Source organism: Condylostylus longicornis, unplaced genomic scaffold (genome assembly GCF_029603195.1).
Source record: "Condylostylus longicornis isolate FDR11 unplaced genomic scaffold, ASM2960319v2 ptg000091l, whole genome shotgun sequence".
Taxonomy (NCBI): domain Eukaryota; kingdom Metazoa; phylum Arthropoda; class Insecta; order Diptera; family Dolichopodidae; genus Condylostylus; species Condylostylus longicornis.
Window position 1 is genome coordinate 1,278,109 of NW_026578059.1, and position 17,784 is coordinate 1,295,892.

At 23.1% G+C, this 17,784-nt stretch overlaps 2 long non-coding RNA genes across 3 annotated transcripts; both read left to right on the forward strand.

The window, feature by feature from the left end:
- Nucleotides 1-1,472: 1,472 nt before the first annotated feature.
- Nucleotides 1,473-16,087, forward strand: LOC129613765 (uncharacterized). 2 transcript variants are annotated; one of them, XR_008697332.1, is made up of 6 exons: nt 1,473-1,537; nt 2,523-2,679; nt 2,758-2,913; nt 9,284-9,440; nt 9,519-9,674; nt 16,050-16,087. It is a non-coding gene; the product is annotated as an uncharacterized LOC129613765 (long non-coding RNA). The 2 variants fall into 2 exon arrangements; XR_008697331.1 differs by lacking the exon at nt 16,050-16,087 and adding an exon at nt 10,850-10,911.
- A 5-nt stretch (nt 16,088-16,092) lies between these two features.
- On the forward strand, nt 16,093-17,703 carry LOC129613768 (uncharacterized). The gene is made up of 3 exons (XR_008697333.1): nt 16,093-16,206; nt 16,285-16,440; nt 17,642-17,703. It is a non-coding gene; the product is annotated as an uncharacterized LOC129613768 (long non-coding RNA).
- Nucleotides 17,704-17,784: the final 81 nt, after the last annotated feature.

Here is a 17,784-nt window from a genome sequence, read left to right on the forward strand (position 1 = left end):
AGTAATTCTTTAATATCTAACAATTTTCTATTATTTAAATTAGAACATCTTCTAATTAATAATATTTTTACAGTATAGGTATAAAAAGTTTAAAAATTCTTTTAGAACTTTAAGCGCAAACTATATTTTTCTTATCTCAGTCTTGTATTTTCGTAGAATTTGCAGTTTGAGTTTATAGAATGTGCCTTATAATAAGCGCTAACTTAGAACTGAATTATTGGAAATCCCCAAATAATCATAATTGCAAGCCAACAGATCGAATATACACAAATCCATTTTGGTAATCAATGATTCGTTTACATGTAGTAGTAAGAAGTTTTTCATTTTAAAATCTATAATTTTTTGTTTTAAAATTTTTTATCTTTTTTTTACATTAGGTAGTAAGTGTTGGATATGTTAGTGATAAACAGTAAAAAAAAGTTTCAAATTTCGTTAACGCAGCGGTTTTCTATTTAGAAAGAATTTTTAATTTCTACAAATATTTTAAGAGTGCGCAATAAATGATCTGATTTTGATTGAATTGATTTTGTAGTTAGAGAGAGAAAGAAAAAGAAAAAGAGAGAGAGAGAAGAAAGAGAAGAATCGAATGTGTATAACGTTAACGCATTGTCAATATTATTTACAGAAGTATTTATTATACCCAACATTGTACACAAAAATGAAGTTAGACCTGAAATAGTAAAATTTGTATATGAAAAAGAATAATCGAAAATGATCCTTTTGAATCTCGTTATGAGAGAAAGCTGTTGAGCTGTTTCTCATGAGGGGAAGCTGTTGAGCTGTTCTCTTATGAGGGGAAGTTGTTGAGCTGTATGTGACTAACAAAGTGAATACTGTCTTTATACAAAAAAAAAATATCTGCTTCAAGACAAGTCAATGCGTGCTGTGGTTATATTACAGTTCAATTTGAATTAAAACGCCTAGATTATAAAGAGAACCTATATAGATTCCTATATGGAATATCGTACAACATGCCTCTGAAGTATAACTAAAATATATAAGTATGACACTGGATATAATATAAATTATTATCACTTTATATTATTATATTATTTATCTTGATTACACTTACCTTTTCCATATGCTTATAATAAAAACACTTGATATCTCCTATATTTGATATTATAGATCCTTTCTTATAAATAATGTCATACAGCGGTAATGACGCCAAACATATACTTAAATATTATATACTTTTTAATTAAATAAATTTTATAATATGTCCGCATATATGGTCACCCTAAAAAACAAATTTCTGCATGCAAATTTTTGTTGTTTTTTTTTGTTCTTGTATTGAACTATTAATTTTGCAAATGTTTCTTTTTTATGCTACCAGAACAGATTTTTTCTCTTTAATTTTTATTGCTCTGATTTGATTTTTATTGTTCTCATATTTCTGACATTATCGATGAATTAAATACAGCCATTTAAATAAGCTTCTCTATATAAATTCGATTTACATAAGAATTTCTTCATCAGTTTCATTTAATCAGTTGTTGTGGTAACACACACAGTGTTTTATAAAACCATGAAATTGGTATGTTTTATTAAAAATTAAATTCAAATTATTTTTTAATCATTTCAAGTTACATTAATAATATAATTAAAAATATATAAAAATTAAAAAAAATAATTAGTTTTGGAAAATTTATTAATAAAATATTTTCAATTTTTAAATAAGAAAATTTAAATTAAAATTTTTTTAATTGCAAATCATCATGTTTAATCATGCTTTTAAATTTTAATTTTCATTTGTTTCAAGTTCGAAGAAAAGCCTACTTGCATGATAGTTTTGTACTTAATATTACTTTTTACTTTTGTAATATTGTATAAATGTGTGGTAAGAAAATTAATGATATTATTCTCGAAGTTCCTATATACAATTGTATAATGTAGAATTAAAAATTTTTTACAAGATAAACGGCTACAATTGAGTCCTACATGGATGTAATTCGTTCCTAATGTAATTTTTTTCTATAACATATAAAATATTGTTGTTGTACTTCGAGTTTTTATAATTATAAAGTGGTGCTTCCAAAATAATTTTAATTTAATTTTTAAATTTTGAAAAGTTCAAATTTTTTGTTTTATTAATTTTCAATGTTGTAATTTCATTTTAAATTCAGAGCCTGGATTTCAAAACAAAGATTTACTGTTAAATTTCTTTAACTTTATACCATTTTGCTATGTTTTTCAATATTTTATTTAAATTAATTAAGAAATTTTCGTATTAAATTAAGAAAATTAATTTCGCGACATGTGTACCTTAAATATTGTCCAGACTTACGTCTTAAAATAGACTTTCATATTTTCTTGTGTATAAATTCTGCGTCATAAAATTATTTAAATATTTAGTAAAAATTAATTTTATAAATTCTTTTTTGTTTTGGGTTTTCTTAAAGGTTAAGAAATTTAATTAAAAAAATTTAAGATCTTTTTAATTTTTTTTAAAATTAGAACTTTTTTCAATATATTTTTAACTTCTTTTTTTATTTTTTTCATTTTTTGACAAATTTATACAGATAAAGAAAAAGAAAAAGAGAAAAAAACAGCGAAAAGTGTGGTGTCGTCGCCACATTTTTCGCAAAGCTTAATATTTAAAAAATAAATAGTCAAAATGTTGTTGTGTTAACAAAGTCCTCGGATAGTCCTAAAAAATTGAAATCATCAACACAACATGTAAGTATCAAACAATTTTTTTAATGAACTATAATTAATTTTTTAAATATTTTTTTTTACTTTTTCCTGAAACTGCAGTCATCTTCTTTAAAATGTCCGTCCAATCATTATATTAAAGAAGAATTTGGGGTTCAAATTAATTTATGTGAAACATCTATAATTAAATTAATTTTGGAAAAAAAATTTTGGTTGACATTTTGGACAAATTTTAGGCGAATGTACCAAAAATATAAGGTAAATAAAATTTTTTCTATCAAAATTTATTGTACATACATAGTTTAGCGAATTTATTATTGTACATACATAGTTTATAGAATCAGATTGAATTCAATAATTGTAATTAGTAAAAACTATGGTTTTATTCAAGTTTTGGGAAATTCTTAATTTAAATTTCAAAATTATTTTATGCTATGAGAAGAAGATCTAAAAAATTAAGAACTTATTGAACTCTTAAGTACGTGAATATTTGAAAATTTATAATTATGCATTGTAGGGTTAAATTATTTTGCTATTATATTGCATATACACATATAGACATAAATGTTTGTAAACTTTTTTTTTAAAACGTATTTATATTAAATCGAAAGTATTCAAATTATTTTTAAAATTTATTAACGAAAATATTAAATTTATAAATTTTTTAATAAATTTTTATGTGAGATATGTACAATATATATGTGTGTTAAGATAAATAATCTATTATGTACAATATAATTTACTCTCCTATAACATATACTATATATTTTGTTTAAAATATGTGAAAATATTAAAGAGATGGAAAATATTTAAAAAAAATTTTGTATAGATAAAATGTTTCAAATAATTCAAACAGAATAAAATTTAAATACGCCTAATCCTTACTAACTTTTTCACCACCTTCCTTCTGTCCGTGATACTTAGGAATTAATATACGAGAACAGTCGAATATTGTGCAGTTATCAATTTCCAAATGTGGGCAAAAAATCCAATGCGTGTTGTAAATAAGTTTATAGAATTTAATTTATATATTAAATATTTTTACTATATTTACACATATTTTAAAATTATTAGTAAAAAAAATTGATTTTAATTGAATTTATATTTATTTTCTGTTTATTTCCGCAATTTATGAAAAATTTAATTTATCTTTCCTTAATTATCCACGAGAATATTGCTTATATTTTTTTACTATGATCCTTACTAACTCTTTACCATTTCCTTTTTCTTCCTAATTAGAAATATATCACGATTTGGCTAATTCGCAATCTGATAGCCGCAATTTATGCGTCTAAAATGATGATTGTTTTTGGCTCTTTCGTTGCAAAATGTTAGAGCTTGCATGATATAAATTAAGCTTGGCCCTAAGCAATTCTTCTGATAATTATTTAATAATTAAGTAATAATAATAATTTATTTTTTTTTTTCTTTTTTTTACCATACGCACAGCTATTTTAATTATGTTACAATTGTATTATTTAATTAAATCGTAAATTCATGATTAATTTTTTTATTATCAAATATACACAAACAAATAGATACGTAATTATTGGAATATTTTAGGTCCACTTAACAACAAACTTGGACTTTTTGCTTTTCAGATTAATAACTAGTATTAAATATAAAAGTATAAATGTATAATTAAACGATGCTAGTTTTGTAAGGAATATTGTTTTTTAAGTTCTATAATTATTTTACCATTATATTATATAACAAATGTGTGTAGATGTTTACATAATATATGAATTCAAGTTTCAAAAATATGTTAATTACTGTAATCAGTTTTTTTATATAAATGTATTTATATATATTTAGAGGTAAATGCAGTTCAGTGATTTCAAAATTTCTCATAATATACTAATTTTATATTGCTTAATATATATATAGATATATAATAAATCGGTATATGTATTTACAACCTTTTAAAACACTGATTTGTTATATAAATATATGTATATATATATGTATATATATCATTATTATATTATATAGTTATTTTGAAATCGTATAATATATAATGTATATATCAATCAATAAATATTATATACGCATACGTACGATTAATACTTTAAGATCATTCCACATATAAATTTTAAATGAATTTATATATGCATATATCATATATGCATATGTAACTTTATGTATATACATATATATGTATACGTATATATATATAGATGTTATTGGTTTTGGCAGTTTCGATATAATTTTCCCTTTTGAATTTTTATATATATATTGAATATATTATAGATTATATAAAAACAATAGGGAATCTATATATATAAATAGTACATATATGTGTATAATATATAAAGATATATGTATATAAATTACATTCATTTAAAAAAGAAACATCACATTATTATTGACTTTTTTTTCGAATTTATAAAGATAAAAAACAACCAATATAATATTGTATAATCACAATGGGCTTTCTGATCATTATATAATTATCCAATTTTTTAGTATTTAAGAGTATATATTTTATTTGTTTTCTTAATTTTTTGTTCATTTAATTGCTACAATACATAGAAGTTCAATAAAAAAAATGGCGATCCAACAACAACAAGATTGCCGTAAAAAAAATAGTTTTTTATTATATGTACCTAATAAATAATAATTCTAAATATTTTTTACAGTAAAGTTTCTACATAATAAACACAATTGCGTATAAAGAGTTTCATTGTGCTTTATTTGTTAATCAGGTATGCTTCGTTCGTTCATAAAATGTAATCAGAGTTGTGAAAACTCAAATACCCGAAAAAAACCAGTATTTCATACTTATAGGATATTTTTCAAGTACCAGTACCAGTACCGTTTACTAGTTATTGAAAAGTATTTTTCTACTAGGTACTGAAAAGTACTGGTTGCATCAATTTATTTACAGGAATACAATAAGCAGTAAATGTAAGAACCGGTAATTTATATTAGAAAATGATATACATATAATTGAATAATTTTTTGATTAATGTCTGGGACCAAATTAATTTGTAACAAAGGAGAATAGCAATTAGAGTACCTAAATCGAATTTTTAATTAAAAATTACTTATTAAAAATCAAATTACAAGTAAACAAAATTTTATTTTCAACGCTTTTAAGTTTTAATTAAAATTTAATCTGAAAATAATTTGTTCTTCTGTTAAGCTTTCCAGTGTTATTCTATTAGCTGTTAGTGTTACTCTCTTAACTTCCCGTTCTTCTGTTAATTCACATTCGTCGTTTAATTTATATTAATTTGCTTGAATATTAATTTAATTTTCGGAAAATTAAATTAACCCTTAAGGTATCAAAAAGTTTAAAGAATTAAAAATTGTTAAAGGGAGAAAAATTAGGGCCACGTTGTTTGTCAGACATTTTCTTTTCTTTTTTAGTTTTATTCGAAATTTTTGAAATTGAGTTAATTTAATGAATTTAATTTAATGAGAATACAAAATGTTAAAGAATTAATAACAACAAAAGCAGAAGTTAACAATTATAAATATTGCTTTTCAAAATTTAATGCAATTTTACAAGTTTACAACAAATATAAAAAAAGATTTTAGTATAATAAACCGGAAATTGTTTAAATGTGAATAAAAAATAGAAAAATTGAAGTTTTAATTATCAAAAAAGAGATGGCGCTTTGAGAAAAAACTCGATAAATTTCCAAGTCCTGAATGTGCGTATAGCTATCCTTAACAAGAATAATTAACAGAAATGTATGTATACCTAGAATAAAAATTATAAATGCCAGTATCTTATTAGATTAATTAAGATTTGAATTGAATAATTTTAATTATTGGGAAAAATTATTACAAAAAATTTTATATTGAAAATAATTTAAAAACTATTTTAATTATTTCTATTCAATAGTTACATAGTACTTGGCTGCATAAACTCTGATGAGTAATATATGTATTAAAAATTACGGTAAATATAAGTTTCCATATAAATTTAATATTTATTTAATTTATTCGGTTTCAAAGAATGATCATATTTAATTATAAATGCATTCTAAAATCCTTTATATGCAAAAGGGATTTTCCATATGCACTGATAAAATTCTAAATTAATTTTTAAAAGCCTTTTCACACATACACTTACAAATCTGTAGAAACTGAATATTTTAATTTTACAGGTTTTGTAACAGTATTCGAGAGTAACTCTTTAATATCCAACAATTTTCTATTATTTAAATTAGAACATCTTCTAATTAATAATATTTTTACAGTATAGGTATAAAAAGTTTAAAAATTCTTTTAGAACTTTAAGCGCAAACTATCTTTTTCTTATCTTAGCTTGTATTTTCGTAGAATTTGCAATTCTGGTTTATAGAATGTGCATTATAATAAGCGCTAACTTAGAACTGAATTATTGGAAATTCCCAAACTTAATCATAATTGCAAGCCAACAAATCGAATATACACAAATCCATTCATGTAGTAGTAAGATTCGTTTACATGTAGTAGTAAGAAGTTTTTCATTTTAAAATCTATAATTTTTTGTTTTAAAATTTTTTATCTTTTTTTTACATTAGGTAGTAAGTGTTGGATATGTTAGTGATAAACAGTAAAAAAAAGTTTCAAATTTCGTTAACGCAGCGGTTTTCTATTTAGAAAGAATTTTTAATTTCTACAAATATTTTAAGAGTGCGCAATAAATGATCTGATTTTGATTGAATTGATTTTGTAGTAAGAGAGAGAAAGAAAAAGAAAAAGAGAGAGAGAGAAGAAAGAGAAGAATCGAATGTGTATAACGTTAACGCATTGTCAATATTATTTACAGAAGTATTTATTATACCCAACATTGTACACAAAAATGAAGTTAGACCTGAAATAGTAAAATTTGTATATGAAAAAGAATAATCGAAAATGATCACTTTGAATCTCGTTATGAGAGAAAGCTGTTGAGCTGTTTTCTCATGAGGGGAAGCTGTTGAGCTGTTCTCTTATGAGGGGAAGTTGTTGAGCTGTATATGACTAACAAAGTGAATACTGTCTTTATACAAAAAAAAAATATCTGCTTCAAGACAAGTCAATGCGTGCTGTGGTTATATTACAGTTTAATTTGAATTAAAACGCCTAGATTATAAAGAGAACCTATATAGATTCCTATATGGAATATTGTACAACATGCCTCTGAAGTATTACTAAAATATATAAGTATGACACTGGATATAATATAAATTATTATCACTTTATATTATTATATTATTTATCTTGATTACACTTACCTTTTCCATATGCTTATAATAAAAACACTTGATATCTCCTATATTTGATATTATAGATCCTTTCTTATAAATAATGTCATACAGCGGTAATGACGCCAAACATATACTTAAATATTATATACTTTTTAATTAAATAAATTTTATAATATGTCCGCATATATGGTCACCCTAAAAAACAAATTTCTGCATGCAAATTTTTGTTGTTTTTTTTTGTTCTTGTATTGAACTATTAATTTTGCAAATGTTTAATTTTTATTGCTCTGATTTGATTTTTATTGTTCTCATATTTCTGACATTATCGATGAATTAAATACAGCCATTTAAATAAGCTTCTCTATATAAATTCGATTTACATAAGAATTTCTTCATCAGTTTCATTTAATCAGTTGTTGTGGTAACACACACAGTGTTTTATAAAACCATGAAATTGGTATGTTTTATTAAAAATTAAATTCAAATTATTTTTTAATCATTTCAAGTTACATTAATAATATAATTAAAAATATATAAAAATTAAAAAAAATAATTAGTTTTGGAAAATTTATTAATAAAATATTTTCAATTTTTAAATAAGAAAATTTAAATTAAATTTTTTTTAATTGCAAATCATCATGTTTAATCATGCTTTTAAATTTTAATTTTCATTTGTTTCAAGTTCGAAGAAAAGCCTACTTGCATGATAGTTTTGTACTTAATATTACTTTTTACTTTTGTAATATTGTATAAATGTGTGGTAAGAAAATTAATGATATTATTCTCGAAGTTCCTATATACAATTGTATAATGTAGAATTAAAAATTTTTTACAAGATAAACGCCTACAATTGAGTCCTACATGGATGTAATTCGTTCCTAATGTAATTTTTTTCTATAACATATAAAATATTGTTGTTGTACTTCGAGTTTTTATAATTATAAAGTGGTGCTTCCAAAATAATTTTAATTTAATTTTTAAATTTTGAAAAGTTCAAATTTTTTGTTTTAATAATTTTCAATGTTGTAATTTCATTTTAAATTCAGAGCCTGGATTTCAAAACAAAGATTTACTGTTAAATTTCTTTAACTTTATACCATTTTGCTATGTTTTTCAATATTTTATTTAAATTAATTAAGAAATTTTCGTATTAAATTAAGAAAATTAATTTCGCGACATGTGTACCTTAAATATTGTCCAGACTTACGTCTTAAAATAGACTTTCATATTTTCTTGTGTATAAATTCTGCGTCATAAAATTATTTAAATATTTAGTAAAAATTAATTTTATAAATTCTTTTTTGTTTTGGGTTTTTTTAAAGGTTAAGAAATTTAATTAAAAAAATTTAAGATCTTTTTAAGTTTTTTTAAAATTAGAACTTTTTTCAATATATTTTTAACTTCTTTTTTTATTTTTTTCATTTTTTGACAAATTTATACAGATAAAGAAAAAGAAAAAGAGAAAAAAACAGCGAAAAGTGTGGTGTCGTCGCCACATTTTTCGCAAAGCTTAATATTTAAAAAATAAATAGTCAAAATGTTGTTGTGTTAACAAAGTCCTCGGATAGTCCTAAGAAATTGAAATCATCAACACAACATGTAAGTATCAAACAATTTTTTTAATGAACTATAATTAATTTTTTAAATATTTTTTTTTACTTTTTCATGAAACTGCAGTCATCTTCTTTAAAATGTCCGTCCAATCATTATATTAAAGAAGAATTTGGGGTTCAAATTAATTTATGTGAAACATCTATAATTAAATTAATTTTGGAAAAAAAATTTTGGTTGACATTTTGGACAAATTTTAGGCGAATGTACCAAAAATATAAGGTAAATAAAATTTTTTCTATCAAAATTTATTGTACATACATAGTTTAGCGAATCAGATTGAATTCAATAATTGTAATGAGTAAAAACAATGGTTTTATTCAAGTTTTGGGAAATTCTTAATTTAAATTTCAAAATTATTTTATGCTATGAGAAGAAGATCTAAAAAATTAAGAAGTTATTGAACTCTTAAGTACGTGAATATTTGAAAATTTATAATTATGCATTGTAGGGTTAAATTATTTTGCTATTATATTGCATATACACATATAGACATAAATGTTTGTAAACTTTTTTTTTAAAACGTATTTATATTAAATCGAAAGTATTCAAATTATTTTTAAAATTTATTAACGAAAATATTAAATTTATAAATTTTTTAATAAATTTTTATGTGAGATATGTACAATATATATGTGTGTTAAGATAAATAATCTATTATGTACAATATAATTTACTCTCCTATAACATATACTATATATTTTGTTTAAAATATGTGAAAATATTAAAGAGATGGAAAATATTTAAAAAAAATTTTGTATGGATAAAATGTTTCAAATAATTCAAACAGAATAAAATTTAAATACGCCTAATCCTTACTAACTTTTTCACCACCTTCCTTTCTGTCCGCGATACTTATATCCCGGATAATAAGGAATTAATATACGAGAACAGTCGAATATTGTGCAGTTATCAATTTCCAAATGTGGGCAAAAAATCCAATGCGTATTGTAAATAAGTTTATAGAATTTAATTTATATATTAAATATTTTTACTATATTTACACATATTTTAAAATTATTAGTAAAAAAAATTGATTTTAATTGAATTTATATTTATTTTCTGTTTATTTCCGCAATTTATGAAAAATTTAATTTATCTTTCCTATATTATCCACAAGAATATTGCTTATATTTATTTACTATGATCCTTACTAACTCTTTACCATTTCCTTTTCCTTCCTAATTAGAAATATATCACGATTTGGCTAATTCGCAATCTGATAGCCGCAATTTATGCGTCTTAATTGAAGATTGGTTTTAGCTCATTCGTTACAATATGTTAGTGCTTGCATGATATAGTTGATACTTGGCCTTAAGCAATTCTTCTGATAATAATAAGATTATATAAATAATAATAATTTATATATTTTTTTCTTTTTTTTACCATACGCACAGCTATTCAACATTTTGTTTTAATTACGTTACATTCATATTAAAAATTTATATTTCTCAAGCAACGATTTTTTTAATTTTAAGAACATTCAAAATATTCTTTACAGCACACCGTGCTTAGAGATATTAAACAAACTATGTAATATTGTATAATCACAATTGGGCTTTTTGATCATTATATAATTATCCAATTTTTTTAGTATTTAAGAATATATATTTTAATTTGTTTCCTTAATTTTAATTATATTTGTACTTTCTGAAACTTTTTTCCACTAATTGTAATAATAACCAAAAATTTAATAAAAAAAATGGTGATCAAAGAACAACAAGATTGCCGCAAAAAAAAAACTTTTTTTTATACCTAATAAATAATAGTTCTAAATAATAGTTTTTTTACAGTTGGGTTTCTACATAACAAACACAATTAAGTATAAAAATTTTTATGTATTATGTAGTACACTTGGAGCTCTGATATGTACGTGTATGCTTTATTTTTTGACGCATGTATGCTCTATTTGTTAAACATACATGTATGCTTTCGTTCACAAAATGCTATCGATATTGATTTCTTTTGAATCGAATTATACAATTACAACAATGCTGGTCAAGAACAATTCGATGGCTCCAAATTCAGAACTATGCGCACATGCAACTATCTACAAATTTTTGTACACCAGCTTTTAATAGAAATTCCATAAATATGTACAAAAAAAACTATTTGTTGTAAGTTGTTCGAAAAAGACTCAAAATATTTTGTGAATGAATCACAGTTAATATTGTCCATTTCTAGTGAGAACTTAAAATTTTCATTGGAATCTTCGTATTGCATCTAACGGTCACCCAGCACCAGTGAAGTTGAGGCCGTTTTTGCAGATTTTATACAGTTTGAATTTAACGAACGTGCTTTATATTAAGATCTATAAGTTAAATTAATCATCGAAAATTCCTGTACTTTTAAGATATGTCACTGAATTACGACTATGTAATCCGTGACTTCAATAATGCTTTATAAAAAGTTAAAGTATTAATTAATGCGATTGTAGTACCTTTACATTGTGAAAAAAACTGCTAAAATTTTTGATACATTTTAGAATACAATTTGCACAATACTAATACATACTTTGACGTTTGCTTGAAAATTTCAATTTAAAGCTCTGTGCAAATGTTAATTTTTAACAAACGTTATCACTTAATTAAAACATAGCATTTTTATGCTGCATTTTGGGAAAAGCACTTTATATGTATAAGAAAAGCGTGCTCGATTTTTTCGATACCCAATTTACTTTTATTTTAGGTAACCACTACGTATAGAGCGCATTTAGGAAAAGTGTACAAATTTTAAGCGCATTATTGAAGTCACGGTTTGTATTATAGCACGTTTCTCTTCAACAAGAATTTTGTATTGTAGCACTTTTAAAAACAATCTATGTATACCTTCTACACCAGTGATTTCCAAAGTTCTCCCAGAGGTCTATGAAGACCCGCTAGGGGTCTACAAAAATATGAATTTAATTGAATAAGTATTAAGGGGGCTATCAAACATTCAAAAACATGACAAGTGGTCTACAAGGAAAAAAAGTTTAGGAACCTCTGTTCTACACTGTTCAACTTATTTTAATTTTTATAGAAAATTATTTCAAGAATTCATACATTTAACGCAAAAAAAATTAAAGGGGTGTTAACATAATGCTTGATTTTTTAATGGCATGAAAGTTACCGTTAGCTTTCTGAAGTTACAGTAATTTGGAAAGGCGATGGCGAAATGAACTATTTATTAGTGTGTAAAAGCTGTTAAAATTTTAGACTTTTACAACCTGCGCTCTAGAAGAAAAACGACTTCAAAAATTTGAAAAAAAAAAACGGATTTTAGATATTTGCATTCCGGTAACGTGTTCAATAAACTACCACTCATAAGTTGCTTAACATCGTAAATGGAAGGCTAATAATATATGCTATAAGATAAAAAAAAATTTTGCCAGATTACAATCCAAATACAAAAAGATTTTAGTATACTAAACCGGAAATTTTTTAAATGTGAATAAAAGATAGAAAAATGGAAGTTTTATTTATTAAAAAAGAGATGGCGCCTGATAGTTAAATTTATTTTTAATAGCGCGATATAAAAAACTCAAAAAATTCCAAGTCCTGAATGTGCGTGTAGCTATCCTTAACAAGAATAATTAATAGAAATGTATGTATACCTAGAATAAAAATGATAATCGCCAGTATGTTATTAGATTAATTAAGATTTGAATAGAATAATTTTAATTATTGGGAAAAATTATTACAAAAAATTTTATATTGAAAATAATTTAAAAACTATTTTAATTATTTCTATTCTATAGTTACATAGTACTTGGCTGCATAAACTCTGATGAGTAATATATGTATTAAAAATTACGGTAAATATAAGTTTCCATATAAATTTAATATTTATTTAATTCATTAATATCTGAAAAGATTATAATATAACTAATGTATTGAACCGAATTCTGGTTCTGAGAATTCGGTTTCAAAGTATGATCATATTTAATTATAAATGCATTCTAAAATCCTTTATATGCAAAAGGGATTTTCCATATGCACTGATAAAGTTCTAAATTAAATTTTAAAAGCCTTTTCACACATAATTTACAAATCTGTAGAAACTGAATATTTTAATTTTACAGGTTTTGTAACAGTATTCGAGAGTAACTCTTTAATATCCAACAATTTTCTATTATTTAAATTAGAACATCTTCTAATTAATAATATTTTTACAGTATAGGTATAAAAAGTTTGAAAATTCTTTTAGAACTTTAAGCGCAAACTATATTTTTCTTATCTCAGTCTTGTATTTTCTTAGAATTTGCAATTTGGGTTTATAGAACGTGCCTTATAATAAGTGCTAACTTAGAACTGAATTATTGGAAATCCCCAAATAATCATAATTGCTAGCCAACAGATCGAATATACACAAATCCATTTTGGTAATCAATGATTCGTTTACATGTAGTAGTAAGAAGTTTTACATTTTAAAATCTATAATTTTTTGTTTTAAAATTTTTTATCTCTTCTTTTACATTAGGTAGTAAGTGTTGGATATGTTAGTGATAAACAGTAAAAAAAAGTTTCAAATTTCGTTAACGCAGCGGTTTTCTATTTAGAAAGAATTTTTAATTTCTACAAATATTTTAAGAGTGCGCAATAAATGATCTGATTTTGATTGAATTGATTTTGTAGTAAGAGAGAGAAAGAAAAAGAAAAAGAGAGAGAGAGAAGAAAGAGAAGAATCGAATGTGTATAACGTTAACGCATTGTCAATATTATTTACAGAAGTATTTATTATACCCAACATTGTACACAAAAATGAAGTTAGACCTGAAATAGTAAAATTTGTATATGAAAAAGAATAATCGAAAATGATCACTTTGAATCTCGTTATGAGAGAAAGCTGTTGAGCTGTTTTCTCATGAGGGGAAGCTCTTGAGCTGTTCTCTTATGAGGGGAAGTTGTTGAGCTGTATATGACTAACAAAGTGAATACTGTCTTTATACAAAAAAAAAATATCTGCTTCAAGCCAAGTCAATGCGTGCTGTGGTTATATTACAGTTCAATTTGAATTAAAACGCCTAGATTATAAAGAGAACCTATATAGATTCCTATATGGATTATTGTACAACATGCCTCTGAAGTATAACTAAAATATATAATATAAATTATTATCACTTTATATTATTATATTATTTATCTTGATTACACTTACCTTTTCCATATGCTTATAATAAAAACACTTGATATCTCCTATATTTGATATTATAGATCCTTTCTTATAAATAATGTCATACAGCGGTAATGACGCCAAACATATACTTAAATATTATATACTTTTTAATTAAATAAATTTTATAATATGTCCGCATATATGGTCACCCTAAAAAACAAATTTCTGCATGCAAATTTTTGTTGTTTTTTTTTGTTCTTGTATTGAACTATTAATTTTGCAAATGTTTCTTTTTTATGCTACCAGAACAGATTTTTTCTCTTTAATTTTTATTGCTCTGATTTGATTTTTATTGTTCTCATATTTCTGACATTATCGATGAATTAAATACAGCCATTTAAATAAGCTTCTTTATATAAATTCGATTTACATAAGAATTTCTTCATCAGTTTCATTTAATCAGTTGTTGTGGTAACACACACAGTGTTTTATAAAACCATGAAATTGGTATGTTTTATTAAAAATTAAATTCAAATTATTTTTTAATCATTTCAAGTTACATTAATAATATAATTAAAAATATATAAAAATTAAAAAAAATAATTAGTTTTGGAAAATTTATTAATAAAATATTTTCAATTTTTAAATAAGAAAATTTAAATTAAATTTTTTTTAATTGCAAATCATCATGTTTAATCATGCTTTTAAATTTTAATTTTCATTTGTTTCAAGTTCGAAGAAAAGCCTACTTGCATGATAGTTTTGTACTTAATATTACTTTTTACTTTTGTAATATTGTATAAATGTGTGGTAAGAAAATTAATGATATTATTCTCGAAGTTCCTATATACAATTGTATAATGTAGAATTAAAAATTTTTTACAAGATAAACGCCTACAATTGAGTCCTACATGGATGTAATTCGTTCCTAATGTAATTTTTTTCTATAACATATAAAATATTGTTGTTGTACTTCGAGTTTTTATAATTATAAAGTGGTGCTTCCAAAATAATTTTAATTTAATTTTTAAATTTTGAAAAGTTCAAATTTTTTGTTTTAATAATTTTCAATGTTGTAATTTCATTTTAAATTCAGAGCCTGGATTTCAAAACAAAGATTTACTGTTAAATTTCTTTAACTTTATACCATTTTGCTATGTTTTTCAATATTTTATTTAAATTAATTAAGAAATTTTCGTATTAAATTAAGAAAATTAATTTCGCGACATGTGTACCTTAAATATTGTTCAGTAGATCAGACTTAAGTCTTAAAATAGACTTTCATATTTTCTTGTGTATAAATTCTGCGTCATAAAATTATTTAAATATTTAGTAAAAATTAATTTTATAAATTCTTTTTTGTTTTGGGTTTTTTTAAAGGTTAAGAAATTTAATTAAAAAAATTTAAGATCTTTTTAATTTTTTTTAAAATTAGAACTTTTTTCAATATATTTTTAACTTCTTTTTTTATTTTTTTCATTTTTTGACAAATTTATACAGATAAAGAAAAAGAAAAAGAGAAAAAAACAGCGAAAAGTGTGGTGTCGTCGCCACATTTTTCGCAAAGCTTAATATTTAAAAAAAAAATTGTCAAAATGTTGTTGTGTTAACAAAGTCCTCGGATAGTCCTAAAAAATTGAAATCATCAACACAACATGTAAGTATCAAACAATTTTTTTAATGAACTATAATTAATTTTTTAAATATTTTTTTTTACTTTTTCATGAAACTGCAGTCATCTTCTTTAAAATGTCCGTCCAATCATTATATTAAAGAAGAATTTGGGGTTCAAATTAATTTATGTGAAACATCTATAATTAAATTAATTTTGGAAAAAAAATTTTGGTTGACATTTTGGACAAATTTTAGGCGAATGTACCAAAAATATAAGGTAAATAAAATTTTTTCTATCAAAATTTATTGTACATACATAGTTTAGCGAATTTATTATTGTACATACATAGTTTAGCGAATCAGATTGAATTCAATAATTGTAATGAGTAAAAACTATGGTTTTATACAAGTTTTGGGAAATTCTTAATTTAAATTTCAAAATTATTTTATGCTATGAGAAGAAGATCTAAAAAATTAAGAAGTTATTGAACTTTTAAGTACGTGAATATTTGAAAATTTATAATTATGCATTGTAGGGTTAAATTATTTTGCTATTATATTGCATATACACATATAGACATAAATGTTTGTAAACTTTTTTTTTAAAACGTATTTATATTAAATCGAAAGTATTCAAATTATTTTTAAAATTTATTAACGAAAATATTAAATTTATAAATTTTTTAATAAATTTTTATGTGAGATATGTACAATATATATGTGTGTTAAGATAAATAATCTATTATGTACAATATAATTTACTCTTCTATAACATATACTATATATTTTGTTTAAAATATGTGAAAACATTAAAGAGATGGAAAATATTTAAAAAAAATTTTGTATGGATAAAATGTTTCAAATAATTCAAACAGAATAAAATTTAAATACGCCTAATCCTTACTAACTTTTTCACCACCTTCCTTTCTGTCCGCGATACTTATATCCCGGATAATAAGGAATTAATATACGAGAACAGTCGAATATTGTGCAGTTATCAATTTCCAAATGTGGGCAAAAAATCCAATGCGTGTTGTAAATAAGTTTATAGAATTTAATTTATATATTAAATATTTTTACTATATTTACACATATTTTAAAATTATTAGTAAAAAAAATTGATTTTAATTGAATTTATATTTATTTTCTGTTTATTTCCGCAATTTATGAAAAATTCAATTTATCTTTCCTTAATTATCCACGAGAATATTGCTTATATTTATTTACTATGATCCTTACTAACTCTTTACCATTTCCTTTTTCTTCCTAATTAGAAATATATCACGATTTGGCTAATTCGCAATCTGATAGCCGCAATTTATGCGTCGAAAATGAAGATTGCTTTTAGCTTATTCGTTACAATATGTTAGTGCTTGCATGATGTAATTGATACTTGGCCTTAAGCAATTCTTCTGATAATAATCTTAGTAATAATAATAATTTATATATATTTTTTTTTTTTTTTACCATACGCACAGCTATTCAACATTTTGTTTTAATTACGTTACATTCATATTAAAAATTTATATTTCTCAAGCAACGATTTTTTTAATTTTAAGAACATTCAAAATATTCTTTACAGCACACCGTGCTTAGAGATATTAAACAAACTATGTAATAT